Source organism: Anopheles nili, chromosome 2 (assembly GCF_943737925.1).
Source record: "Anopheles nili chromosome 2, idAnoNiliSN_F5_01, whole genome shotgun sequence".
Taxonomy (NCBI): Eukaryota; Metazoa; Arthropoda; class Insecta; order Diptera; family Culicidae; genus Anopheles; species Anopheles nili.
In genome coordinates, this window is record NC_071291.1 from 9,910,610 (window position 1) to 9,933,310 (window position 22,701).

At 46.3% G+C, this 22,701-nt stretch overlaps 1 long non-coding RNA gene across 1 annotated transcript in view; it reads right to left on the reverse strand.

Annotated features, from left to right (window-relative positions):
* Positions 1–8,349: 8,349 nt before the first annotated feature.
* LOC128721713 (uncharacterized) overlaps positions 8,350–22,701 on the reverse strand; it is an 85,540-nt gene continuing 71,188 nt past the window's right edge. The window contains exon 3 of the long non-coding RNA XR_008410784.1: positions 8,350–8,445. This is a non-coding gene — a long non-coding RNA (uncharacterized LOC128721713). The remainder of the gene's footprint in view (positions 8,446–22,701) is intronic.

The window sequence follows — 22,701 nt, forward strand, 5'->3', positions numbered from 1 at the left end:
GTATGCTAATAATACTGCAAGATCTGTTATATCACACTTGACACATCCTTAGCGTGCGTTAGTTTTGCATATATTGATAACAGTTTTATACCTTATTTCAATAACAACCTGCACTAATATTTCATTTCATTTTTTAATATTTTTACTATAAATACCTCTAACAAAAGTTGACCAAGGGAGATACTATAGGAAAAATATAACACAATACCATCATGTACAACTCCATCGCCTATAGCTTTGAGCGCATGGACATTCCAAAGCGGACGATGTCGTCCCGGAGGCTTGACATCAGGCAAGTAATTAAGCTCAGGAATTTTTAGCTTAAAACCACACCAGCTCTTTCCCGCATGCGGCGGCCCATTATTCCTCAGCGGTTGTCCAAGAGCGCCGGTCTGTTCACTAACGAGCCGGTTCTACCTTGGTAAAATGTCGTAAAATCTACGGTTGATGGAAAATAAAGTAGAATAGAATATCCGGTTTTTTTTTTGCGTACTTCGTCATGATCCTGCACTCGGTCGAACAACATTCGGTTACATCTCCAACCGAGAGAACAAGGAAACATCCACACGAACAAACTACCCCCGACACACACATACACACTGTTGGTTTCCCGTTCCCGAGCAACTAGTACTTCCTGTTCGGCGACAGACAATCGGAATGGCATGTAGCGTGTCGTCGTCCGTTCCGAGAGCGGCGGAAACAGTTGATAAATCCGAACGACACACACGAATGTGCCCGGGAGCGTTAGGAAATATCATGAAAAATTTATAACATATTTAGGTAGTTTTATAGCCCCGTCGCAGAAACCATCTTTCACCAAGCGGGAATGGTGAAATGGCGAGCAGCGGGGATCCAGCAGGTGGAACACCATGGGACCGATGTTTCAGTTCCTTGCGTACCTCGGGCCAACGGACTCGCCCAGTGACCAGTGGCAATCCGATCAAGCGCTGCAACCCGTACACCGGTGGCATTAAACCCGACGGAAGCCGAGGCGGAAAAGCGGCCAGAAGCGGAGCGGGCCGCCGAAGAAAAACAGGCTTACCGGTCCGTGCTTTTATGTCATAAACATTATATTAAGGTGAAAAAATTATAGCACACCGAGCCAAGGACGAGTTCGTATCGAGCGAGGGGGTACAGGTTTGACATTCGACTCAAAGGATTCAAGGGAAATTTCTCGTCCTTGTCGTACACCCGTCGCTCGATGGCAAGCGCTTCAGGTGAGGCGACGATGGGGACACGTACGTGTGGGGTAGAAAATAAAACTCAAAAATTACCGAGCTACGCAGGAAAGGGAAACCGGGCACGAGGGTCACACTAAATATGTTATGGAATCTTACAGTACACGTTGTTACCGCTCCGGAGAAGGTATGCCTTATTGAATACCGGATACGGGTTGCGCACATGTACCTGAGATTCCGGTGAACCAATGAAGCTTGCAAAACAGGACACATTATGTTTTAAAAGGACGAAAATGATGCGTCTCACAAGTGGTAGTAGCCGCGCCACGTTGGGAAATACTTTTTCATTGATCAAATGGCCAAAAAGAAAGTTGAAAAAATGCCCAAATTAGGCTACGTTACTTATTTCCATGCCCACGTATACAAAGCACATTTTTGGAGCTTTTTTTGTTGAATGTTTTGAAATACAACACAATTCCCGTCACGCACTGTGCAGCACATAACATACGGCCGCCGGTCAGCGCATGAAATGTTTAACAGGATCTGTTCTTTTTTTTATAATGTTTGGTCTTTTCTTCTCAACCATCTCGATCCTTCGCCAAATGGGGAATGCGTTTCGTCTCCCTGTTGCTACTGTCATAAGTTTGAATCATTTATTAGTTGCTCGGGTATGGGAGGCGAATTTACATCATCGTAGTAGCACCCGTTGGGACTTGGTTCGGTTCGTTCGGTTTGGTCACAGAACTACACCCAAGGCTATGCCAATCGAACCGAAATCGTCAAGGGGTGGAATCTACGAAGCACAAGGATCTTTTGTGTTAAAACACGACCCAGTCCCATTGTGCCCAGGGCTCGGCGAACGGCTGCAGGCATCTAGTAGCGATCGTTCTGTTTTCTGAACACCGGATAATGAAATATTCATTCCGGGATCAGCGCTTTTTTGTACCGTTTCTCTCGCACTGGAATCCACATTTTCCATTTCCTTTTTTTTTAACTCAGAACAGAAGCTTTAGTTCTCACTTCCACCGTCTCGAGGACCATGGAAGCTTCTCGTAAACTCGATCCGTAGGTAACCCGACTGGCAGCAATTTTTCCTACACTGGAGTTCGGAGTTCTCCAACTTCAAACGTGCGAAATTTCCCCCGACAGCCTGTCAAAAGGGGGCTCTAAACTCGCACACCCAAAGCCACCTGTGCGTGTTGAACGACTCGTCCAACGGTTTACATCGGCAGGTTTCGCGTGACTCGCAATGCGAACCACGACTGGGTTGGTAATTACTCCCAACCGGAGAGAAGCTGTGAAGAAGAGTGATTTTTTCTTCATGCTTTCTCAACCGCAACCGTACCCGCGGCAACGCGGCAAAAGTGAAGCCTCCTGTCCTTCCTAGAAACCCAACGCGCTCCTGAAGGACACCGTGTGCAATGATTCGGAAAGCAAAACGAAGCAAAAAAACAGGGACGCTTCCGATGGCCGCCCTAGCCCGGTGGTAATTAGTTACTACTTCACGCATGAAGCGATCGAATGAAGTCGCCGGCTCAAACCTGGGAGTGCACATCAGTTGCGTCCACCGCTGGCTTCTGACGAATGAGGGAAAATGGGAAGATACCGCATGGGCACTACCTTCAAAGGCACCTTTTGGCCAAAACCACCCTGCCAGGGGTGTGTGTAATGATGAGCTTTCCTCGGGCTGTATTTCTTTCTGTATTTTTCTTTTCTTCTTCTTTTTGCTTTCTTGTGCATCCTCCATTTCTGCAACGCTACACCCGCAAATCCAGTACGGATGATGGGATCGTATAGAGCCGCTTCCGACACGTCGTGTTTATGTACGCCTTTTCGCCCTTCGTGGTTTACCCTTTCAAGATGGCTTCACTGCACCGACCGCGTGCCCTGCGAACGAGGCAGCGTACATGCAAAAGCAAACGTAAACTACCTTTTCTTCGATGCAATTTTCTCCTCATTTTACTGCTATCCGAGAACCTCGAGTTGGGGGAAAGAAATTGAGAGAAAGAGATGCATTTAAAAAATCTTATAGCGCTTAATGCGCGGTACGGTGCATTTTTTGCACTCTTTTTTTTTGTAGTGCATTACTCTCTGCATTACCAATTTTATGTTTTTTTACGGTCCGGTACACGCTAGCCGCTCGTAAGTGCAATGGAAGATGATTCGGTTGGATGCGGTTGGGGTTCAAATTTGGAATGTTATGTACCATGAAAAGGCAGGTGATAGTGCCAAGTAGTTTTTAACCACCCTTATCAGTAAAAAATGGGCCATCTTCGTAGTGTTGCATAAGCGTAATGTTCGTAATCGTCACTTTGGAAATATCGTCACTCGTAAGAACGTGTATTTGATGGATTTATTTTGTTTTCCTACGAGGGCATTTTGACCAATGATATTATGTAAATCATCCGATTGGAAAGCATAGAAAAATGTGAAATCATAAAACAAAGCATCTTCAAGACTACACGACAAAACGTTTTACGGGAAATGTCACGCAAGAATAGACGATTTAGGCTGTGGAAAGGCAAACGCACAGATGATTTTTACGTTGCACACGAGTAGAGAAATCGCCTCTAACGTGTAACGATATTTTTACGATTAATAAAATCGTTTCCATTTTACGTCCCAAGCGTATCCAGGCGCAATGTGAAGGTTCCTGAGGGATCACGCACCATGCGCTAAAGGCCTTTTCAGCTTTCTTTTCGCTTTACATCCAGAATCGAAAATTACCGTGAAAAACGAAAACGCATAAAAATCGAAACCGTGTGCATGTACCAACAATTGGATTTATTTTCCCCCTGCCGATACACCGCTCCGTTCGTACGATCCGAACAACCCGAACAGCGCACCTGTGCCTGCGTATTGCTAACGCGATAAGACGACAACCATCACGATAATGCCACAAATGATGGTTTTATTTTATTTCACTCCACCGAAGGATCAATTTCTTTCGTCACCCGCTGTTCGCGTTGCGATTGCACGTCCTATCTTCGCTACGTTCGCTGTCACCGGCAATAATCTGCCAAGCGATTGGTTTCAAGCAAGCATTACACCAAACAACAACATCCACCACACCGCTGACGAGCAGGTATACTTCTGCATCTCCGGCTTGTTCACTTCTTGCTTTCTGACTTTTCACAGATTTTAGGCCTGCAGCGGGACCACGTCCTGATCTATCTCCTTAACTGACGGTGTTCATCCAGCAATCGGTTGGGTGAATGGAAATCTTCGGAAACGACTTCAGCCAGGATCAACGGATGCGGAACCAACCTTCACATCACCGTGCCTTACTACTGTGACCCTTATCTTTCTTTCTCTTTTTTTTTCACGAGCCAACGACAAAGCCGTCCCTTGCGGTTGTGATGTCAATCCAATTCATATTTAATTGATTGGAAGTAATTTCTGATGTATGGATTGATTCGATTAGCTCTGAGTCCTTTACCGCAATTCCCATTCCGATTTTGTTTTCCACTCCGGTCTGCGCTGGAGCGACTCTACGAATGCCACTCGAGTTCGGTTCGATGGCGCCCTGGATAGAAACATACTGTGTTGGGATATATGCTACGATATTACAAATGCAACGTTGGTGATTTAAGCACGATTTGGAAACCATCAGCACGTGAAACAGCTTTAATTGAACAATGAACAAAATATGACGCAAGAGAGTACACAGGAATGTTATAATTTACTATAAGAACATCACTAAATTTTTGCTACAAATGGGTAATAATTTCCAACATTCATAAGTACAAAACCCGTACATTTGGGTTTGTTTTTCTCTTGTCATAAACAATTGCTTGTAAAATCTCATGACGCTCATGACGTAACGCAATTTCACGAAAGAAAGAAAATTCATGTACGCACGCACTCCGTTCAGGTGTCTTGATCGTGCATGGTAGCAGAAATGATCTACGCCACTCGAGGTCAGCGTCACGGGACACGTACTTGTGGAAAATCAATTATACTTTTCACAATGAAACCAAAAGTGTCAAGCCACGAGCACCCCGGGACGGGACGTTCGCTATCCTGCCGATGTTCTCGTCAGCCTGTCCCAACACCGCAACCCTGGCCAGGGGCCCACAACACAACAGACAGTTATCAACCGTCACATACACCCGGTGGAAAACGCTTCCACCGGGGTCAAAAGGTGTGGAATTTTGAAGCGTTGATTCAATTTTACGCCATTTTGAGCTCATTTTCTTTTGTCGCACGAAAGATGAAAGCAATTTGACCTGACCGGGGAACGAGCGCGTGCACCCACCGGGTGGAACTAAAATCCGGGTGGGCGACCAGCCGTACCGTGCCGTGCCTGTTGGTTGAACGACTCCGGACGAAGGATCCATCTTGCCTGCCAGGTACAATAAAGCAACGCACAATTATACGCCGGTTCGCGCTACAGCGGACCGCCACCGAAACCGGACACGAACCGAACGAAAGAAACACCGACAGCGGGAAATCTAGCCCTCCTGCCGGTGGTGTGTGGCTGCCGTTTGTCACGCAGTCCGCTCACGTAGCATGACCTCACATGTGCCCGGGTAAGCGACGGAACCCGCACGGGTCAGAAGGACATTTTTTCACGCGCCACCATCCTGTACGCGGTGGGGGTTGACAGAGCGTCGGAGGGATTTATATCGCGCCGGCGAAAAATGCGAACAATGCTCACGAGAAGCCTCGCGCCCGGGCATTTTCCGGTCCTCATCCCGTGGTGGGCGCGAGCTTACGAATCGTTGCTCTCTGAAGTGCCATAACCTTTAACAAATAGATACAAAATGAGTTTTTCTCGCGTCCCCTCAGGCTTTGCCCTTTTGCAGGTATCTCAGGCTTGCCAGCGGGAGATCACATCCGGTCGCGAGGGTTTCATGCGTCAAGGAAGGCTCGACTGAGAGCGTATAAAAAAGCGACGATAAAACTGGAATCCATGCCGTGTCGCGATGTGTAGTGGCTTACATTCAAGCTGGCAGAGCTGGGAGAGCGGATGCCGGTAGGGCTAAAGATCATTCTCATAAATATTTCAACGATAATGGACCAAATTTATGAACTTTCCGCACCGTGTGATGCGTGCCTGCACCTGGCCGAAACGTGATACGTGTCGCGAGCACGGCACACTCCCTGAAGAGGACCTGAAAAGATTGAACCGCCGTGAGGTCCTCCATTCGTGCATACATCCTTGTGTACGGATGAATGACGAAAAATGGCTTCGCCGAGCCTACCGAAGCGTGCCGCTGATAAGGTGATGTTGGATTTACCTGACCCAAAACAATGCTTCTATCGGTGGTTGTGGGCTTACGCGAGCTAATGGAGGCGCCTAGTCTTTTACTTGGTTAAAAGTTAAATTTATTGTTAAAACACGTCCAAAAAAACTTCCAATAGCAAAAGGCTGTTTTATTACATTCAATTGAATTATTGAACCTCTTTATTTAGCTAAAAACAACAAAATTAGTTTACAATTCTTGCAATGACTATAAGTACTGTACTAACTAAAGCAAAATATACCCCCATTAGTTAACGGCTCCTTGCTCATGCTCAATCAATTGTTCAGACAATCATATTAGTTTCAATTTAGTTTCAACACTTTATCATTTACACGACACACAGTAACAGCGAAAATTTAAAGCAGCCATAGACTGATCAACTTTTTTTTGGCATTTTAAACTCCTTTCGTGCGATCAAAAGATCCTAATCCACCATGGCAGTGAAATCAATCATTCGCGGTTCAATCCACTGTCACCGCTCGACGTTTCATTCGTCCTCGTCGCTTTTACATCAACCGTGGTTGTGTGATGAGCGTGAAAAATGAGAAACAAATGCAAAGTTTATCGAAAATGGGTAGCTATCGTCGGCATCCGCACTAATACAACACTGGATCGTTCCCGTTCCACGCTGGCGTGGCTGGGAAATTGTTTACTAAATTGAATATGTAAATCGTTCAATCTCTTCCCAGCCGGGCCCACCAGAAGGCGCGGCATTGCCGACCTGTGTTGTATAGGTGTAAGTTAGTTTATTTTGCTTCGTTTTTGTTGTTCCGCTTGTGTCATCATTTTCTGATGCCATACCTCTTTTTAGTCGCTTCATACACATATCGACAACTCACACACTTTCCACGCGGTCACCAGGCGCGAACAAAGAAAATTGATTTTTCCACCCTTCCATTCGTGGTAAGCGTGCAATCGAATCAACACCGCGGTGTATCCATTTTGCATGGAAATAGATAGCAGAAAAGAATGCGTAAAACAAAACCACGCGTTGCTCTAGGAACAAAATGGCGGCTTGTCGTTTTTTCCCCAAGAGGACCAATGTATCATTTTGGGGTGTACGTTAAATTTCCGTCAAATCGTCTCCAATGCCATCTTTTGTGAGAGATTAATGCTCGCGGATGAGAAACTATGTCCCACGACAGTGTCGTGTTTTCTGTGCGTTAGGCTCTAGCTTAGGCATTCCGTGGAAAACAAAGCTTCTAAGACCACGTGTCCAACCCACGGGCAAGTAGGAGAGCAAACAAGAGCCACACATTTGCCGGCTCGTTACTGTGCGGTGCTCTAATTGATCATCCATCAGTGATTGCTCTACGCTTCGTGTCGTGTAACAGCACACGCCCGCGGGAACGACCGGACCATGTTCAGAAGGTGGAGCACTCGCCGATCGGAAGAGAAGGAAACTAATTATTACCAGCATCACAGCCCACCCTGATGTTTCTCCTCGAATGAAAACGCAGTCGGTACACCGGTAGGATAAGCCAACTGAACATGATACTCCGCTTCTTGCGCAGCCAAAAACGGCACATGTACGTTCTTAATGGCAGCAAGCTGACCCATGCAATGGGAGAACTCCTTCATTCGCCACCGCCCAGGGTTTCCCTCGACTGTTTTCCGGCAGCAGTTCGATGTTTAGCTGCCAGTGGTACATCGTCCAATACGTTCGCCATGGCATGAGTACAACCCTCACGCTTAGCAGCGAACCAGTTTCCAGTCGCTACCAGAAGATGACGGTGGGACGAAACCACCGAGACGACGTACCCATTAGAAGGAAGCTGTAATGCACCGATACCCAAACCCGGCAACTTTCGGAAGCGGAAATTTTAACGTTGCACTAAAAGCCAACCACAGCCGGCAAGAGAGCACTCTCACCCCTCATAACGCCCTTAAAAAGATGTAAAAATGAGGTAACAAAAACTTACCTTAACTCCGATGTGAACCGGAGGAAAATCTGCGTGCAGTGCTGGTGAAAGTAGTGGCAATGGTAATGGAAGGGGGCAGGACATCATGGCCTCTACCTGAAATGGAGAAAAGATGTTGCTTGTTACATACATGCATGCAGTGGTAGGGTAGTGCTTTGTTTTGCACGATTTTTAACGATTAATTAATTGCATCTGAACGAATATTTTTGAACAGATTGATGGAATCAAGCTAAGATAAAAGGTCTGGGTTGAACGTAGAGTGCACTTTTGTATTTTTCAATAAAATAGAACTTATCGAAACCCTTTCCCTTCATGGTGCACGTCTTCCTGATCGAAGAGAAATTGCTCCTTCTCCCATTCTAGGACACACTTAATTGGATATCATATATCCCGAGCGAGTGGGTTTGGTTCACCCTGCCCGTACTTGTTCACACATTAGCGAATGCATCGCAGAGAAGATATTCATCCACAAATTCACCTCCCTTCCTAAGGACACGTCTTGAACGTGTTTCCGGCATTAGTGTTCTGACGTCAACGAACTCGTGCACTGAACTGGTCGTTGAAATTAACGTACGATAACTTCTCCGTACGCGGCTTGAGAGAGCTGTTGAGTTGATTAATTGAAAGCACCCACTCTTGCCGTGCAAATGCCGTCGGGCATCTTGATCCTTTCGGTTACCTCGCAACACAGAAGGATGTGCTTGAAACCCGCAGCGTTTGCATCATATCTCGCTTCCGTTGCTGCGCGCGCTTGATTTTTGTCAAGTGCAGCAAAGCGTACGCCTGTCACTTTCGGCGCGCGGATGCGTGCGTTTAATTAACATGTCTTGTTAAAACATTAGCGTCTATTATCGCCATGCCGGGAGCGATTAGGAATGGTCTCGCTTGGCTTTGATCTTATGATGGCACTCCATTTGACGTGGGAAGCAGTTGGGCAAAAGGGTTCGTCCCGTCAATAGCGGATCAATCATTGCAAAAACGATGCTGCGCGCAAATTGAGCAATAAATCATAATTAATTATCAACTCAGAACATATTCTGTAAATGAAAGCAATTTGATTACGCCGTTGAAACACTACCGTTACTTTAGCTTTTGTAGGTTAATTTCTTTCTTTCCACGAAAATACTCATACCAATATGAAAAGGCAGCGGTGGATTAATAATTAACAGCGAAATTCCTCTCTTACGTGGGATCAGCAACAAAATACAATGCACCATTTCACAATAAATCGTTTAAACCGGGATGCATTAATTAATTTATTCGTTCGCTGTGACTGTCTGCATTTGTTGCAAGAGAAAATCCCCGGGAACATCGTTTCTGTAACAGACCTGAAAAAAAAGTATCTCAGGACAACTACAAGCATAATGAACGTGTGCATTTTTTTTGAAGGAATTGAAAATCATCACACCCTGAATCCACGCTTTGTTGGTGTCCACCGAGAAAAAACGAAAACTAGGACAGGAGTAGCATCATTGAAAAAATAAAAACAGCCATGAAATTTAACACAGCGTTCAAATCCCCATATTTTTCACTCCCCCAACGCTGCCGGTAATGGCTCTAGCAATGGCCGCCCGATCCGTTTCATATCGCCATTTTTTAATGGAAAAATAAGCTAAGCTTACCGATGCAGAAACAGATCTTTCAAAGAGCTATGGTTATGAAATATGTAACGACAAATTAAGAAAAACTGCCGATTTACCGAAACCACGAGCAGCAGCAGTGAGGAAATTAATTCCAATCACTTGCCGTCGGTGGTTGAACAAAAATATCTCAATAATGAACGCGCGAATAAATGTTCCTTAGTGACCGACCGGCAGGAAAATCCGCTATCAAGAAAGACGGCGTAATCTATAGCGCATTCGGACCACCAGGATTTTACGCTCTCATCATAATCCAGAGTTCCATAGTGGAAAACAAACTAATGAAAATATGCTGACATTGCGCCAGGCTGGAAACACGAGCTCTGGTTGGCTGTCGAGGGGTCGGGTGGATCGCAAAATAAGTTTAATGGTCTTATTCCGCACACAGCGTCGATGCACAACAAAATTGCACACAGCCCTCGCTTATCACACTTTCGGTGGAACGCGATCGGTCGGAAGGAACCATTAAAAATGGAAAGTTAATTTCATGAAATTATGCAATAACCATTACGATAAGGAATTTCCCTCCCCACGTTCACAAGCAGGTGGATGTCGATTGTAAGTAAAGCAGAACAGAAGGATGGTTTTAGGGATTTTTTCAGTCCCTTTTTAACCCTTAATTGTAGACATGAATTTCATGTAAGCATCTACATGCAACCGTGCAGCGTCGAGTAACCCTATTTCGAGTGCAACCGTGAGTACCTCTGATTACATCCACGCTATGATACAGAAACCTTGAGCCGAAAATTCCGCCCTTATACTCTCACGAAACCATGAGGTGAACCGTTGTGGAGTCCTTCCATCGAATGGCAAGTTGAGCGTCGTTAAGTAACGCTTCTGGAATGAAAAACCGGTTTGCGTCTTGCCAATCCAGACGCCTGCTTTCTGTACCTATCGTTTCGATTTGTATGACTAACGCATGGACAAGAAAAGCGAATTGGAATGTCGGTTGCATTTTTATGATGCCACACAATGCAGTCATCTTTTCGTTCCGCTATACCAGTTCTCCCAGCGATTGAACGAAACGTTCTTCAATGTGGAAGCTATTGAAACGATGTTTGAAAAACTGTTTCAAAAGGAAGATTTTCAAAATTGTTTCAATTGTAGATCCTGGTTATAGTTGCTGTTGTAACGAAGACGTGGAAGTACAAGTACGTTCTAATAAACGAGGATAATATCAGATGGGTAAAACAAACCGGAACGTCCATATCACGATCGGCTGATAAGGTACGATTCCGGTCAGTCTACAACAACAAAAAAACAAGCTATCGCTAACGGTCCATGACAGCGGGACAACAAAGGATATGTTTTCCGGTGTAACGTGCGACTAGAACTGAAAGAAATAAAATTGGAAAAAAAAATAGCACAGAGTGGAACCAACCATCGTATTCGTCCCGGATGAGTGCCATTATCGCCGATGCTCGAAAGCGGTGAAGAAGCTTACTGGTCTGCTACGCATATCATGCTCAAAAGCACATATCCCTTAGCTCACCGGTACGGACCACGGACACGAATCCGATCGGCCAAACCAATAGGGAAAACGCCACAAAAAAATAGTACAGCTCACGTCCGGTGGCGCACACGCTTCTACCGGGAAACGTATTGAAATCGAAACTTGAACTGACATCCACCGCCAACCAGCAGAGGGAAAGGATAACGCGCAACTGTTCGGCCTGCAGGAAACGTTGCCACAGGAATCCGCCCCATTGCCCGGGCACGACGTTACAAAACCGACACGCAACACGTGGAACGGTGGAAAACGAGACTTTGTGAATTCGTAATTCAAACAAACTAGAAGACATGCGAACGGGACCATCAGTTTGCCCGTAGGGAGTTAGCGGGAGTCATGCCAGGACCAATTCTTCCACCCACCACACCCGAAGCGAGCAAAAGCTGTCATTGTTCGGTCTGCTTTCTGCCCCAGGAACGCATTGTAGTGCGGTCGTGCGTTTATTCTACTTGAGATCGGTCCGATAAAAGTCCGACACGTGTGCAAATGTAGATCCGAGAAATAGGTCTTCCATCGATCGGCAAACTGTCAACTGGCCAGCTGTCAACTTTCACGCGAGGGGAATATCACTGGGTGAACATGAAAATTCCCACCGGCAGTACTAGAGACATTATTTGCGAACAAAAAAAAAATGCACACTTTTCCGTGCAAAAATGGTTTACTTTTGACCAAATACGGGGTAGAAGGCAATGCGAAAAGAAGAAACCCCAACAATAGACAACATTTGCCAACGAGAATGCACGCAAACACACACACACACAAACACCGTCGGTTATGTTTTCCTCATTCCCGCGTACAGCGAATGAGGGGAAATAAATATACATTTCGCCCGATAAATGACTACCTAGCAAGGTGGCTTTGAAGGTGGAAAAGAGGAGAGCCGTGCATTGACCTAGCGCAAATTTTCGACGTTTCTTCCGCCCGATGCCAGCACACATGTACCCCCACACACACGCACACACACCTCTATGTGGAAGGAAACATGGCGATCATCTTGCGTTTCGCTTCCATCGGCGTGGCGTTCCGGTCCGCTGGGTATCGCGTTTGGGTGGAATTCCGTACCGCCCAAGAACCAAGAATCAACCACGATGAAGGAAAACGTGGCACGGTGGGTGTGTGACGTTTCGACGCGAAAGCGGCCCGGAATTGACTGACAGCGGTTGTCACACGGCCCCACAAATCCCCTAATGGCCGAGCTGCGGTTTGGGTAAGTGCGATAAAAAATGTCATCGCTTCGAGCAACGACGGAACACATTAAATAATGCATGATTTGGGCAGTGGGGTCAGTGCGAGCTCCGCTATGACGCAACGGAAGTGACATCCGCAACAAACTCTACAACGAATACTCCGAAACCGGCCACAGCACATGATCGTGGCAGGCCTCGGCGAACGATCTCCATGGCCGGTCGCTGTGGAAAACACACACACACACACACACATCCATACACCGGAGCGAATTTTGAACGAGACGAGCAACAAATGATAAAACAAGCGAAGGGGGTCAGAGCAGCGGGGACATGACGCGCACTTAACCTTGAAATTGGCCACTCTTGCGCGCCGGACGGCGTCGAGTCGCGTGAAAGAAAGAAGGAAAAACCGGTCCCAGACACGGCGGCCAAGATGATGATCACCGAACCGTGGAACACACGCACACAACCCTGCAACAGCAACTCGTCGGCTTCGTCATGGCCCGCCGGATGCTATTCTCACCCTCTGCGATCATCATCCCCTTTTTCATTTTCCCCCCATCCCGGCGACTGACTCGATCATCGCGATCATCATTACCGCTTCAACTTCTCGCTCTTTCATGCCTAACCACATACACACGTGCACGCTAGTGATCGCTAGCTACGATCACGACTGTACCGGTGGGCTTTCCCGCACACGATCGCGTGGAATGATCGCGAGGAAGCAAAGAGAAAAAGAGAAGAAGGAGAGAGAGAGAGAAAAGGACCGATGAATGACGTGTTCCATGCTCAAGGCTGCAACTGGATGAAGATGTATACGATTGCTTGATGTCAAGTGTGCTTCCCTCTTCTGCGAAGGTCTTCGCCGGTGGTTGAAGGAAAATGATGGACAAAATTGTTGACTATCGCTTGATGGGTTAACAAGTGCGGACTGCAAATTGGTTTCATCATCAACTATGTCCATCTCATTAACATCCCACTTAAAGATCAAAAATTACTTTCGAATAATTATTGTCCAAATGCTTTTGTTTCAATTTTATACGAACATTCGCTTAAGTTGAGAACAAACATATAAGCTTAATTAAACTAAACCCGTCATACTTGGCTGCTTGTTCATGTTCATTAATACACAACAAGAAACGCATTTTAATCGACACAACACCATTGTCACTTTGAGCCGTTAATCAAACTATAATTTGTCGAAGAGCCGATCCTTATGGCTGCATTCCTACGCTTCTCCTAAATGGCTCAACCCGCTAGGCGAAGCACCAATAAGTACCTTTATGTCTCGCCTTACAACAAACCATCATCAATCAACGATCATCCCTGTGTGAATCGTGCAAAAAAGAACCGGATCAACAGACAACGAGGCGCGCGTGCTTGTGAACCTCCTGCCGTTAATATTACACAACTGACCTCAAATCGCAACAAACGGTGTGCTTCGAATACCAATCGTTCTTTACGAAATACATTGTTGCACATTTTGATGCGACTTGTGTGAAAAAGATTGAAAATTAACCTAGGCCTACAATTTACAAAAAACATTCGATAAAATAACATTCTTTTATGCACTGTAGATGAATTTTCCAGATTGGCTAAATGACTTTATTGGCAGCACAATAGCTTCCTTTCAGACGTCAGGGCGACATTATGTCGATTACAGGTACAAAATCTTTCAATCAATTTATTTTTTTTATAACATTACACCATTATTCTCCAATTCCCGAACTTAATTGATGAGTCTGCAGCAATCGTATAGCTTGCCCGTTTGACATCAATCCTTTCGTCTCTCATACCACTCAAACCGCGCCAAACTCGACGCCAATTTCCGGCGAGCCAAGCCACGTTTGCGGTTATGCAGATACTGACGAAGAAATGATGGCATAATTGAAGAAAATGCCAACCAAAACGATTCCCATTCCCAGGGAAGGAGAGCAGGAGGTCAAGAGAAAAACGCCCCCGGTTAGGAATCGGCTTGAAATGGGAGGTCGCAGAAATATCCTGATTTTTCCATAATGTTCTCAGCTTTCCATCGAACGGGGGTGAATAAGAATGGGGATGAAATGGAAGGGGGGGGGGGGGGGGTTATCAGGACGCCCACCTGCCCGGGAGATAATAATAGCAACAATAGAGCAAGCTCATTGCAACGGAGATGGGTTGCGGAAAATTTTCAAGGAAAGAATGTTCCTTTCTCTCTCTCCCTCAGTGGCGTGGCGTTTCCTTTTTCGCTTTTAACCTCCAACCATCCACACCCCTTGTTTTTTTTTCGCCAGCAATTCGAGCTTCCTTTTTTCTTTGCTTTCTCCGCCCACCCGAGGGCTAAGGCTGCTGCTAAGTGCTTCGATCTATTATCGTATCTTCGTCTCCTAATGGGTTCATTTATCCTGTTTTCTGGCGATGGTGCGCTTCCTGCCGCTGCGCGCGCGCGCACACGGCCCCTTCACCTGTCGCAAACGCCCGAAGGAGGTAAAATTGAATCTCATTTGCCTTTTCCTCTCGAGAAACGCCCCACACCGAGTGTTTCCCTTTCTCGACGTCCGGTCGCGAAATCTTTGTCCTCTTTGCCCTCACACCGGCAGAAGCAACAGGAAAGACGCACCATCATCATCGTTTTTACCAGGCCCACGGCGATGGGGTGGCACATAAAAGGCCCAAACTGGTTACACTTAGCCAACCCCACCCCAACTGCAAACCATTGTGTGTCCGGAGGGATACCTCCCGAGACAAAAACGCCGGGGTGACGCAGGGACAGATAGGTCCGACCAGGATGCGGCCTGTGCTCTTCACAGGCCACAATGGCCACTTTCTTGAAGGATTGACTCACCTTCAACAGGCTTCCCCGGAAAATAAGGGCATGTTCATCCCCCGTTAATGTGTCCTCACGCAACGGACCGGGGTTATGGAAGACGCGATCTCGTTTTCGTAGGATGAGCTTAAATTGAAACAAAATCTACGTGCTCCTTCCTCTCCGAGCGTCAGAGAGTAAATACGTTTACGAGACACGTAAAACTTTCCCATCCCATCAGAGGTTGTTCGATCGATTATCGAAGGATGCTTTTTTCCACCCCCACCGAGAGCCGGTCCGAGAGGACAAATAGAGGTTACGTTTCCCAACGGACTACTCTCTGCCTAGTGGCTCTTTTTTCTGCACTTCATTCAAGAGTTGACACCTAGCCGCTTTTCCGAAGGTGGAAAAGGAAAAATTTCACGAACCACAGTGGTCTTGCCTTGTGAAAAACGCTCTACGATTCGGTGTGATTCCCAACGATGATGCCAAAAAACAAACAGTAAGCTACTTAAAGAAGGTGTGAAAGTAAACTGTACAAGTGTTGACCCAAAATGGCTTTCATTACACGTCGCGGGGTGTGTACAGAATAAATCGACGAGCGTTCATCCACGGTCACTCGTACGGATTGGAAAATCATTAACACTTTAGCGCGCCATCTTTGTCAAACAACAATCGCTGAAATTTTGCTTTAATTACGTTTCAAATTTCGGTGATCTTCGAACCGAGCCTATCTGCTCCACTTTGTTAATCAATCTGCATTAATTTAAATAGTCGCCCGTTTCGCGTCAGTCTCGAAAGGGCACCATGTCGATGAAAGAAACGAGATTGCATCGTCAAGAGTACAATATTAACTTTGGCCGGCGATCCCAATTTTGTGATGGCGTCTTAAACCCTATTCCTACCAACGACGGTGTCGCTAGACGATAACGACACACCATTGAAATCGTTAAATTAAACCACTCCAAAAATCGCTGAAATGATATCGGAAATTACAGCCACTGTGCGGCGCGAAACGGATGGCAACATAGCGAAAAATGAAAGCAACGGGTAAAGACGGGCCATTACGCCAACGGACGGACCACCATTCAAGATTTTCAAGAATATTTTAGAAAATTTCTCGCTACAACCGTTTCGAAGCTGACTTTATTGCATGGCTAGCTAAATATTAGCATTTTCCCTCGGACAGAACGCTTGCGAAGTATTGTGTTGCGATTTGGTCGCCTTCAAAAGCATTCTGTTCAATTTGGTTCACATCTGTAAGAAATCTCGCCCGGCTCAAAGTAGAGTGGACTTAAATTATTGTATTTTTCCCTCTCTTACCCTAATGGCCACTGGACGAAACGAGACATATTTTCATGAAACTTTTGCATACAAATCTATTCAAATCCACTCCTGCCAGACTCGCAAGTAAGCGCACCCAACTACCATGAACGAGGAGTCTCACCCGTTCGCCAGGGGGGGTTAGTAAGGAATTAATTTCGCTATCCTTTCAAAATTCTGCCAGCTTCGACTCCGGCGCTTCATCGACACACCACCCATCGATGCGAACTGATTCAATCAAAGATGGCTGAAAAGAAAGTTTAATCTCGACCATTCGAACCCTTTTCTAGTTATTACGAGGCCGAAGCAACAATGAGAGAGGTCAAATCTGGGGGGAGCCAAGCCGAATCCTGGCCACAGGAGCCATCGCTACACGATGCCACAGATTGATTCGCGCGGGTGGCATTGTGCTTTTCTCTCATTTTTTTTCCCGTAACCCTATAGTAGTTGCCGTTTGCTCGTTTTATTAAAGGACACATTGAAAAATTTAATCACTTCCCAGCTGCTGCTGCTGCCCAACGATCCAAGCAAAATGGAACTATGGCTTTTTTGGGAGCGTTGGAAAAGGAGTCAAATGGCAGCCTTACCGAATGCGTTGTAGAAGGGTTGAAGGCTTGTCATTTGTGGGATTTAATTTCGTACCATTTTTTTACGTATAGAAACACACACACACTGGGCGAGCTGGATGTAGGTCCAAATGGCAACCTCACAACTTCGTCGGGCATGAGGTCATGTGATCATGTGAGAGACGAAGCAATTTTTCTTCGGCTTGTGTTTGACAGACACTGATCGGTTCAGATGAATCACCCTGCCTGACGATGATCTAAGATAGTGCCGCATTCAGCCATCGAATGGCTGAAATCGAACGAAACATCGACTCGCAAGTCGAGTCGAGCAGTGAAGAATCGTGTTCTGTTACTTGACTGTGGCTTCTTCATCGCCACCGTCACCACAAACACCACCGTATCTCGGGACCTATCACCTCGTGAGCTGTTGCGAAAGGGACGGAAGCGAAATATGCTAATTCGATGACCGACGAATCCGGTCTCCGTACACCTCGCCACGGGTTCGCCGCCATTGTGGTCGATTGGCCGCGAACGTGTTTGTTGGCACGGTTAGCTGTTTACCCTTGGGACGGGGCTCATCACGACAATGGCGGCAGCTCAGCCGGCTAACAGGGTGACATCATAGACACCGTGACCGTGGAAGGGGCAGGTTCTTTGACATTGGCTCCGGAGCGTTTGAGTGCCACCTTGGTGGTTGATCGAATCGGAGAAGAATGCATACCGCGAGTGGCAAAACATCGCGCGAGTGTTTCATCCATTGGTTTGAAAAGACCAATCACGATGCAAATAGTTCGTAATTTTCTAATGGAGAAATTTATGACACATAAAGGCATACATGATGATTGTTGCCAATTTGTCGGCTAGAAAATAGTGAACACAACACTTGGCTATTTGTTCACAGTCAAAATACACTCGTAAAACATTATCACGAAAAACTGTTTCTCTTTTTTTGACACAACATACGTCAAAACATTTAAAAAAACATAAACAAAACCGTATGTCATGATTTACCACGCAAAAGCTCAGTGCTTTGTTGAAAAAAAAATGATTTATCCTAATTAGATAGCATAATGAGCCAACAATGCAAATAAAATAACACCAGTGAAAGGACATTCTTTCACACACGGCCTAACCTTCCTCTTTCTCGCCAGAGCTAATTATTTGCAGCACCGATCGGCGTAATTAAAATTCCACCCCCAAATCGACCCGAATGCTTCGGGGCTTAATCCGAACCGCATACGCCCATTACCCTAATGGGAAGACATGTTAAGCCTTTAAAAAGCTCCTCTAACCAGCCGACAGCGTGCTGGGAGAAAACGAGGGAAAGGAGATGCAACAAAAAATCACACGACCCTGCCCTTTCGCAAAAGCTGTCATAAAAATACCAACCAGCCGCGCCGTAGCCATCCCTTCTTCGTTGGCTTGACATATTTCTGTGCTCGCAAAACAATTTCGAGCCATTTCGAGTTCATCCCCTGTCAGGAGCCAAGCATGCCAAAGTAAGCCTCAAGGGGAAGAAACCTCCCCCCCCCCCCCCCACCGTCCGCCCGCCTTCTTTCCCATCCGCATCCTTACTCCTTTTTCTGTGGGCGCAGGAAGAAACGGGACCCCGTCGTAGGCACAACCGGCAAAGTTGGAAGGACACACCCGGGCGAAAGGCGAAAGAAGAAACCTGCAAGGCACCCACCCACCCACTCACACACACACAAACACACAACAAAAAGATAACTACCTGGAAACATAATGCCGGTGCGGCGGAATGTTGCTTCGGGATGAAGAAAAGAATGTAACTTAATGAAAATTTAAACCATCATCATAAATGAGCATTGGGGCCCGGTCGCCCCGCGGGTCCACCCACAACAAAACGCCTGTCACCGCCACCCCTAAGGACTCGCGGCCGAGAGGCGGCCCACCAACGCGCGGGGCAAGAAAGTAAAAAAGGCCCCTTTGTCGAAGGTATTTCATCACCGGGCGCAAAAGTCGGTCAAATTGAACCGCCCGTAAACGGGGATGATGCTCCTTTATTCATTTCCATTCGCCCTGGAAAGGTGTCTGTGTGTTGTTGGGGTGGGGGCGAGTTTTTTTTTAACATCTCGATATTTCGCTCCCTGTTTGGGCATTGTTTTGGGGCCTACATAAATTGCGTTCGCCGCGTTGGAAGGTAGGTTGGAAGGTAGGTAGGTATTTGGGCGAATTTTTTTTTTTGCTCTGTTTTGCAATTCTGGCGCCAAAATTGTTCCTTCGATCGCGCCAAGAAACACTAAAGGAAACGTTCTCATTCGAGCACAACCAAAAACGAGACCAGAGATTCGCAGCGTTGGACAAAATAGAAAAACTTTCGCGATGATTCCGGCCCGGCCACTTGATAGAAGAGGATCCCCACCTAGCCGAACCAGACTGGGCAGAGATGTTGCTCAATTGGTTCATTTTCGGCGTCGCTTAAACAACTGCCCACCCGGAGTGAGAGAGAGAGAGAAAGAATGAGCGAAAAGAAGCAGCCACGAGAGCTGGACCGCTGGCTTGAAAAGCCAGTGCCAGGAGACGGTTGAGGTTGGTGTCTCGTTGACGATTATTAAATTATGTAAATGAGATTTTTAACAGCTTCCGAAAATACATTGTTCCAGCGGGCGAGGGAAGCTGTGACAATGAAGCAACCACCCCAGGGTTGGTGCTGCGTGGCTAGTGACGAACATTATGTCCTTCTCACTCGGTCGTCGGTACCCTCATCGTCACCCATTATGGTCACACAACAAAACCAGCCCACCGCACCAGCACCACCGTGCGGGTGGTCCCTACACAAGTAATAAAATTCAAGCGGCAATAAAAATACTTTCAACTTTTCCAACCCACCAAAAACTCGCTGGAAAAAAAAGGGAGAGAAAAAAGCACGCACGTGGAAAATGCCGTCCAGCAGCAACACGGGGCAAACGCAAATCAGGAAAACGACGAGCCAAGTGAAATAAAACGGCCTTCGGTGGGGGAAGGGAGCAAAAGAAATTAAAGTTGCAAAAATGCGCTCCAAATTGAAACAATCTACCTTTTTGCCGTCGAGTGGGGCCTAGAAGCATCATCATCCTTGCGCAGGGGCGTAGAGCCACGTACTGACTGGTGGCACATTTCCGGCTCCATTTTTTTGCATAAAAAAACTTTCCACTCACAGAGTTAGACAAAAAAAAAGATTCGAATGAATTGTCGAAAGCAGAGGGCAGAACAGATTATTAAATATTTATTTTAAATCCATTACATTGCACTACACGTCTCGCAAGCATCGTCGAGCGAACGACGATCTAGCCACCGGAAAATCCGGTCTTTTACGAAGCAACGGTTGCTTTGGTTGCTGACAGGAAGCATTGCTTGTTGCTTGTGCCGGTGGTTTGTGTTCACAAAAACCAACGAAAAAAAACACATTGCGAGAGACAAAACATAAAACACGCGGGAGAAAATAAACTTATAATAATTCCAACGAGCACGCTTTTGTAATGGAATTTTCCGGTGAGCGGTATCCAGCGGTACAAGACTCTTTTTCCACTATCTCACGTTACGTGTGCCGTCGTTCGGTGTCCTTTCCATCAGCTAAGGAACGCGCGTGTCCCCGCGGGAGCAGCTAGTTACACAACGGCACAAACAAAGTCGCTGACATTTTCCTCCAGGAGAGCGATTCCGACAAGGGACCTTGTGCGACCGCACGGAGAAAACCTAACCCAGCAAAGTTTGAGAGGACCCATGGCGGAGTTTCTTCGACGTATGAGAACAGAGAAAACGAAACTAAACCCAAAAGGATATTCGTGGGTGCGGACAAAGGCCCAAAATTTACTTCCAGTCATCCAAAAACACACACACACACACACACACTCTACACCGTTATTTCAGGATGCGAACAAAAAATTCAAAACTTTCATGGTGTGCTTGGAAGTTTCGATACCTCAAGCCAAAAAAATAAAATTAATAAAAAATCTAACCTACCGTACTGCCTCCGCATCTTCTTTGCACCTCCCACACCACCCACAACGTTGGGAAAAAAAGGTGAAAGTTTTGCGGTACGAGAGAAAATTGTACATCAACAACTCAAGAATGGTGGCTCGTGAAGTGCGCATCCTTCGCCGTGCTTCCAGGAAGACGATTCGCCACAAACAACCAACTCCCTCGCACCAGAGGATGCATTCCTTCCCATACTCCTCACCGAAAAAGAAGATCCCTGGTAACACCAGCCGGGTACAGGCTCCGGGGCGCGTAACCCTATCATCATTATCGAACCAATCTGAGAGCGACACAGCCGCGAGAAGGATGATGCCCCGATCCCGCTCGAATAAAAACTCCATTACACCGGAACTGAAACATAAACAAACGCTATTTTCATTTCATCAAATTCACCGCCGTAGGGAAGGGGACGGGAAAAGCGCGCCCCAACACGGTGTAATGGTTAGGGTCCTTGACAGGGCAATAGAAACAACAGCGCCGTCCCGAATGAGGCGTGTGCCCGGGAAACTCGTGAGGCCCTGGAGCGCCACTGGCAAAGCACAATACATGGCGCTACAACGCAACGCTGGTAGAAACGGCAGGCAGCAGGTTGCGGTTTGTGATGGTTTTTTAATTAAAGAGAAAATGAATTACCCCTCATGGCAAATGAACGAATGGTCGTGGGAGTGCGCGCTTTTTCAAGGAAATCCCCGTGGGGTATTGGGTGGTTGAAGACAAGGAGATGATCTAGAATTTTCCAGCGTTGCACATTCGCTGGCACACGAAGTCCACGGTTTATCTTAGCCGGAATGAATGACTGGGTTTTGGTCTGCACGCGAATTTTTCATTCCTTTGGCGTGCGAGCGAAATACGGGAGCGGTTCTGAGTGCCATTCTGTAACAATTCGTTCAAATTTGTTCAACTGTTCGTCGGATGAAACATAAGCTTTTATGTTCGAAAACGATCCATCTAACGCAAGAGCACCTAATTTATACTGCATCTCTACTCGCGATGCTCGAAGGAATTCGTTTTTCTTGCCAATCCGATCGAGGTCGAAAAAGAAATGGAAATTCAAACATTGAAATAAATTACGGCGGTAAATTCTGCGTGGTGAATTGGTTGAAAATTGTACTTTCAAAATACTACCACAAGCACTCCTTTACTCCGTAATGAAACAACTTTATTACGCATCGTAAAAATACTTAAATAAACACATAAAATATTTCACAGCTTTATCAATAGGCACATCAGAATTCATGAAAATTCACAAGAAGCATAAACACCGATGAAAATGTCAGTAAAATAAATCAATATTCACGATGGAAAACTATTCGCTCTTCATAAAATAATGGATGCTGCAAAACCAATGCAACCTTGCAAAGCA